At 43.0% G+C, this 7814-nt stretch overlaps 1 protein-coding gene across 2 annotated transcripts in view; it reads right to left on the bottom strand.

Annotated features, from left to right (window-relative positions):
* Nucleotides 1-7497, bottom strand: part of MAPRE3 (microtubule associated protein RP/EB family member 3) — a 226173-nt gene extending 218676 nt beyond the window's left edge. For both annotated transcript variants that reach the window (XM_082251159.1, XM_082251158.1), the window contains exon 1: nucleotides 7382-7497. The gene's annotated coding sequence lies outside the window, so the exon portion shown is untranslated. The remainder of the gene's footprint in view (nucleotides 1-7381) is intronic.
* Nucleotides 7498-7814: the final 317 nt, after the last annotated feature.

Consider the following 7814-nt stretch of genomic DNA (forward strand, 5'->3'; position numbering starts at 1 on the left):
GAACACAGCCCTACATACCTTAACATGGCCTTATATAACTGAACACAGTCTTACATACCTGAACATGGCTTTACATACCTGAACAAAATCTTACATACAGGAACATGGCCTTACATACTGTACCTGAACAAAGCCTTACATACCTGAACACAGCCTTACATACCTGAACACAGCTCTACAAACCTGAACATAGCCCTACATACCTTAACACAGCCTTACATACCGGAACACGGCGTTACATACCTGAACACGGCCCTACATACCTTAACATAACCTTACATACCGGAACACAGCCTTACATACCTGAACAAAATTTTACATACTAAAACATGGCCTTACAAACCTAAACATGGCCTTCCATACCGGAACACAGCCTTACATACCTGAACATGGCTTTACAATCCTGAACACAGCCTTACATACCTGAACACGGCCTTACAATCCTGAACACAGCCTTACATACCTGAACACAGCCCTGCATAGCTGAACACAGTCCTATATAGCTGAACATAGCCCTACATACCTTAACATGGCCTTACATAACTGAACACAGCCTTACATACCTGAACACAACCTTATATACCTGAATGTCAGTCCATCATACCTGAACACAACCCACAATACCTGAATGTCAGCCCATCATACCTGAACACAGCCCATCATACCTGAACACAACCCACCATACCTGAACACAACCCATCATACCTGAAAACAACCCATCATACCTGAAAACAACCCACCATACCTGAACACAACCCACCATACCTGAACACAGCCCATCATACCTGAAAACAACCCACCATACCTGAAAACAGCCCATCATACCTGAACACAGCCCATCATACCTGAACACAACCCACCATACCTGAACACAACCCACCATACCTGAACACAGCCCATCATACCTGAAAACAGCCCATCATACCTGAACACAGCCCATCATACCTGAACACAACCCACCATACCTGAACACAGCCCATCATACCTGAACACAGCCCATCATACCTGAACACAACCCACCATACCTGAACACAACCCACCATACCTGAACACAACCCACCATACCTGAACACAGCCCATCATACCTGAACACAGCCCATCATACCTGAACACAACCCACCATACCTGAACACAGCCCATCATACCTGAAAACAACCCACCATACCTGAACACAGCCCACCATACCTGAACACAGCCCATCATACCTGAAAACAGCCCATCATACCTGAACACAGCCCATCATACCTGAACACAGCCCATCATACCTGAACACAACCCAACATACCTGAAAACAACCCACTATACCTGAACCCAACCCTACATACCTAAACAAGGCCTTATGTCCAGTAAACACGATAAGAAAAATCAGACAAAAATTTCCATAAGAGGAACGATCAGTCGATTATCTGTTTGTTAATATAGTGCTTTCGACAACCGATCCCGACTGGACAAAAAAAAAAGGTGCAAGCTAGAAAAAAATTTTTGTAAGTTAACACAACGTCCGATTTTCGTTCAATGTGTACAATAATCATACGGAACCTGAACACAACCTTACATACATGATCCCCACAAAACACAGTTCTTATTCTCCATTCTGGCCCAGAGCTGGGGATGCAATGTTACAATATATGACCACGCAGGACTGGTTCTGGATACAAGTCCACCATCAGATTCTTAGAGTTACAAAGTTTCTCTTCCAGGGACCTTCCTGGTGTCAGGGATTCGTCCCTGGGAATGTTACTCCGATCACAATAAAATCTTTCTTTCAATCATTTCTATTTTCTATTAGATTTACCCATTACAGAGATGACTCCTCAGCTATAAAATGGAGTGGACAAAGTGTTATTTAGATGTCTAGATTAGACAGTACGGCTAAGTTCACATGTAGGTGTTTTTCTGCTCTAGGATCAGCTCAAAAAACGCCCAACAAGACAAATCCTATTCATTCCAATGGCCCCTGTTCACATCTGAGCGTTTTGTGTTTTAAGCAAAATGCCCAACGCTCAAAAAAGTACATGAGCTTCTTTTTGGGCAGATTACAGGCGTTTTTATTTTTTTCCCTTGGTCACTTGTCAACCTAAAAACGCCTGTACAAAAACGCTTGTAAAAACGCCCGAAAAAAACGCCCATAAAAACGCATGAACAAACACCTAAAAAACGCCTGTAAATAGCAACGCCAAGATGTGAACGTAGCCTAAGGAAAACAATCAAAGGCTCCAAGGAGTTCATGCGATAACGTAAAGCTAAGTTTAACCACTTGCGGAACCTGAACAAAATCTTACATACTGGAACATGGCCTTACATTTCTGAAAACCGCCTTACATACCTGAACATGGCCTTACATACTGGAACATGCAGTGCAAATATCTCCTAAATAAAAATAAAAATCGCAGAGGTGATCAAATACCACCAAAAGAAAGTTCTATTTGTGGGGGAAAAAATTACATCAATTATTACTTTATATTACAGCATGGCATGACGGTGCCATTGTCAGTTAAAGTAATGCAGTGCTGTATTGCAAAAAATAGCCTGGTCAGGAAAGGGGGGTAAATCTTTCTGAGGTCAAGTGGTTAAATGATTCAGATCATCAAACAAATTTTAATATTACACAAAGATAACCCAAGTAAAAACAAAATGCAGTTTTTAAATGATGATTTAATGTATTAAGGGAAAAAAGCTGTCCAAACCTGCCTGGCCCTATGTGAAAAAGTAATTGCCCCCATAAACATAATAACTGGTTGTGCCACCCTTGGTGGTAACAACTGCAATCAAGCATTTGTGATAACTGGCAATGAGTCTTTCACATCTCTGTGGAGGAATTTTGGCCCACTCTTCTTTACAGAATTGTTTTAATTCAGCCACATTGGAGGGTTTTCCAGCATGAACGGGCGTCACTTAAGGTCCAGGCCTATTATGACCTTTAAAAGTAAAAATCTGTATTTTTTTGCTAGAAAATTACTTAGAACCCCATTTTTTTAGCAGAGAATACATTTTTTAATGTCACACGGTATTTGCGCAGTGGATTTTCAAACGCAATTTTTTGGGAAAAAAATACAATTTAATGAATGAAAAAAAAAAAAAAACACAATCTATAACCCAATTTTTTTGTAAGATTTGAATGATGATGTTACACAGAGTAAATAGACACCTAACACGTCACGCTTTAAAATTGCACCCAAGGGATAGCGTCAAACTACAGTACTTAACCACTTGCCGACTGCCTAACGCCGATCTACGTCGGCAGTCAGCCCCTCACAGGCAAAGCAACGTAGGTCACACGCGCGGTCACGCACCCCCCCCCGCGCGTGTGACCGGCGGACCCGATGTCCGCCGGTCACTCTGAGATCGTCGGGGGAGAGGGAGAAAGTCAGGCGGCTTGTGTAAACAAGCTGCCTGTCATTCTCCCATGTGTATGAAGGATGATCATACGGTTCTACTATGTAGAACCGTTGATCACTGTTCATACATCTGAAGCCACAGCCAATCACAGTAGAAAGCACGCCCCTAGGGACACATATAGCCCCTCCCTTTCAAAAAAAGTTAACCCCTTCACTGCCAGTGTATTTTTACAGTAACAGTGCATATGTATAGCACTGATTACTGTAGAAATGTCACTGGTAACCCCAAAAGTGTCAAAAATGTCAGTCAAGGGTCCGATCTGTCCGCCGCAATGTCGCAGTACCGCAAAAAAAAACGCAGATCGCCGCCATTACGCGTTAAAAAAAAAAACAACAAAAATGACAAAAATCTTTCCCTTTGTTAGTAAACGCGATAACTTTTGCGCAAACCAATCAAAATACGCTTTTTGCGATTTTTTTTACCAAACATAGGTAGCATAAAACAAATTGGCCGAAAATGTTAAAAAATTTAGATTTTTACATTTTTTTGGGGGGGAATTTCATATAAAAAAATTTGAAAAATATTGCTATTTTTGCAAAATTTACGCTCTTTTTTTGTTTATAGCGCATGATCAAAAAATCGCACAGGTGATCAAATACCACCAAAAGAAAGCTCTGTTTGTGGGAAAAAAAGGACGCCAAATTCGTTTAGATACAGCGTCGCACGACCGCGCAATTGTCCGTTAAAGTCACGCAGTGCCGAATCGCAAAATACCCCCTGGTCAGGAAGGGGGTAAAATCTTCCGGGGCTTAAGTGGTTAAAAATCTCCATAGGCATCGCTTTAAGAATATGCAGCAGAAGGAAAGATGCGCCACATCCAGAGTAGTGAAGAAGTCTCTGATTTATTGATATTCCATACTCACAGGCTTAAAACATGACAAACAGGAGAACCACAATGTTCAGCAAGTTCAGTTCATAAAAAATATATAATAACTATTATATACTACAGGCCATTCAATGTATAACAGATATGGCCCAAGCATAATACAATTAGAACAATATTATAGATATAGGAGAAAGAAAGAAAGAAAGAAAGAAAGAAAGAAAGAAAGAAAGAAAGAAAGAAAGAAAGAAAGAGGTAACTGAGATACCGGTAAAAGAAGGAAAGCAGAAGAAAGGAGGAAGAGAAGATAAAAAGGAAGCAACAAGGAGGAAGAAAAGGACGTGGAAAAGGAAAGGGAGGGGAAAAAAAGTGAGAAGAAGGAATGAAGAAATAAAAAGAAAGAAAGGGAAAGAAGGATTGGAAGAAAGGAAGAGAGGAGGGAGAGAGTGATGGGAAAGCAGGGAGAGAAAAACTAAAGAGGAAATATGGAAGGAGGAATGAAGAAGGAAAGGGGGATGAATGGAGAAAGAAGATTAGAGCAATGGCAAAGATAACAGAGGTACAGGGAAAAGAAAGCAAGAAGATGAAAAAGAGGGAGGGAAGGAAGAAACTATTAGGAAGGAAGGAATGACAGGAAGGAAGGAAGGAAGGAAGGAAGGAAGGAAGGAAGGAAGGAAGGAAGGAAGGAAGGAAGGAAGGAAGGAAGGGAAGAAGAATTCGGAAGAAGAAGGGGAAGAAAAGGGGAATAAGGGAAGGAAGAAACAGTTAGGAAGGAATGAATTAAAGGAAGAGAGGAAAGAGAGGAAGGGGGAGAAAGAAAGAAGAAAAAAACAGGAAGGAATACATTAAACAAAAAGGAAGGAAGAAACAAAGAAAGGGATGAGAGGAAGGGAAAGAAAGGAAGGAAGAAACTATTAGAAAGGAGGGAATGAAATGAAGAAAAAAAAAAGGAAGAAAGGAAGGAAGGAGATGAAGAGGAAGAAGAAAAGAAGGAATAAAAAACAATTAGGAAGGAGATGAAGTGGAGGGAAGAAAGAAGAAAAGAAGGAAGAGACAATTAGAAAGGAATGAATGAAATGAACTAAAGAGAGGAAGGAAAGGAAGAGAGGGATGAAGTGAAGGAAAGAAGGACAGAAGAACATTTTAGGAAGGAAGGAATGAAATAAAATAAGGAGAGGAAGGAAAGAAAGAGAGTAAGGGAAGGAAAGAAGAAAAAATTAAATAAGAAGGAATGAAATGAAGAAAAAGGGTGAGGAAGGAAGGAAGACAGCGAGGGAAGGAAGGAAGAAACAATTAAAAAAGGAAGGAATGAAATGAAGAAATAGGGAGAGGAAGGAAGGAAAGGAATGAGTGAGGGAAGGGAAGAAGGAATGAAATGAAGAAATAAGGAGAGGAAGGAAGGGAGTAAGTAAGGGAAGGAAGGAAAGAAGGAAGGAAGAAACGATTAAATAAGAAGGAATGACATGAAATGAAGAAATAAGGAGAGGAAGGAAGGAAGGAAGGGAATGAGTAAGGGAAGGGAAGGAAAGAAGGGAGGAAGAAACAATTAAATAAGAAGGAATGAAATGAAGAAATAGGGAGAGGAATGAAGAAAAGGAATGAGTGAGGGAAGAAGGAATGAAATGAAGAAATAAGGAGAGGAAGGAAGGAAAGGAATGAGTGAGGGAAGGGAAGAAGGAATGAAATGAAGAAATAAGGAGAGGAAGGAAGGAAAGGAATGAGTGAGGGAAGGAGGAATGAAATGAAGAAATAAGAAGAGGAATGAAGGAAAGGAATGAGTGAGGGAAGGGAAGAAGGAATGAAATGAAGAAATGAGGAAGGAAGGAAAGGAATGAGTGAGGGAAGGGAAGAAGGAATGAAATGAAGAAATAAGGAGAGGAAGGAAAGGAATGAGTGAGGGAAGGGAAGAAGGAATGAAATAAAGAAATAAGGAGAGGAAGGAAGGAAAGGAATGAGTGAGGGAAGGGAAGAAGGAATGAAATGAAGAAATTAGGAAGGAAGGAAAGGAATGAGTGAGGGAAGGGAAGAAGGAATGAAATGAAGAAATAAGGAGAGGAAGGAAGGAAAGGAATGAGTGAGGGAAGGGAAGAAGGAATGAAATGAAGAAATAAGGAGAGGAATGAAGGAAAGGAATGAGTGAGGGAAGGGAAGAAGGAATGAAATGAAGAAATAAGGAGAGGGATGAAGGAAAGGAATGAGTGAGGGAAGGGAAGAAGGAATGAAATGAAGAAATAAGGAGAGGAAGGAAGGAAAGGAATGAGTAAGGGAAGGGAAGAAAGAATGACAGGACAGATTCCAGGGGGATATTATGAAGACACAGGGCCAGGGATATCCCAGGATGATATGAGCTGTATAGAGATAAGAGATATAGAGGGCAGACATGATCTCCTGTAGAAGGATCAGACAGATATCAGGGGGGGGGTGGATATACTGCGATCTCCTGTAGAAGGATCAGACAGATATAAGGGGGGGGGGGGGGGAGATGGATATACTGCGATCTCCTGTAGAAGGATCAGATAGATATAAGGGGGGGGGGGTGGATATACTGCGATCTCCTGTAGAAGGATCAGATAGATATAAGGGGGGGGTGGATATACTGCGATCTCCTGTAGAAGGATCACATAGATATCAGGGGGGGGAGAAGGATATACTGCGATCTCCTGTAGAAGGATCAGACAGATATAAGGGGGGGGGGGAAGTATATACTGCGATCTCCTGTAGAAGGATCAGATAGATATGGGATGGGGGGGGGGGGAAGTATATACTGCGATCTCCTGTAGAAGGATCAGACAGATACCGGGGGGGGGGGTGGTGGATATACTGCGATCTCCTGTAGAAGGATCAGACAGATATCAGGGGGGGGGGGTGGATATACTGCGATCTCCTGTAGAAGGATCAGACAGATATAAGGGGGGGGATGGATATACTGCGATCTCCTGCACACCTATAGTCAGTACGGTACATTCTAGTCTCGCAGGTGGTAGGATGTAGAGGGAAGGTCGGTAGTCCGGTGTAGTCCGGGGTAGGTCAGTAGAGGGTCGGTGGGATGATGCTGTGTCATGCTGGCTGTCATGCAGTACGGATCGGTGTGTACTGATGATCGGGCGGTGTGTACCGGGTCTGGCTGTGCTCCCGGTGTTGTCGGTGATCGGTACTCACCGTGCAATGTGTGTCAGTCTCCCCCCATACACCGATCACCTCCACCGTACTCTCCGCACAGATCAGGCCGCCGCACTGTGCGGCTCCAGCACCACCGACACCGCACTGCGCATGTCCCGACACCGTCCGGGGGGGGGGGGGGGGAGTGCGAGTGACACGGGGAGGGAAGGAGAGAGAGATAGGGGGGAAGAGACAATACAGGAGAGAGGAGAGAGACAATATGGGAGGGGGCAGTAGGTGATAGAAAAAAAGGGGGGGGGAGACAAGAGGGGACTGAGAGAGGTGGGGGGGGGGAGACAAGAGGGAAATGAGAGAGATGGGGGGGACAAGAGGGGAATGAGAGAGATGGGGGGGACAAGAGGGGAATGAGAGAGATGGGGGAGGGACAAGAGGGGAATAAGTGAGGTGGGGGGGAGAGACAAGAGGGAAATTA

The sequence above is a fragment of the Pelophylax lessonae genome, assembly GCF_965119305.1.
Source record: "Pelophylax lessonae genome assembly, chromosome: 3".
Lineage (NCBI taxonomy): Eukaryota > Metazoa > Chordata > Amphibia > Anura > Ranidae > Pelophylax > Pelophylax lessonae.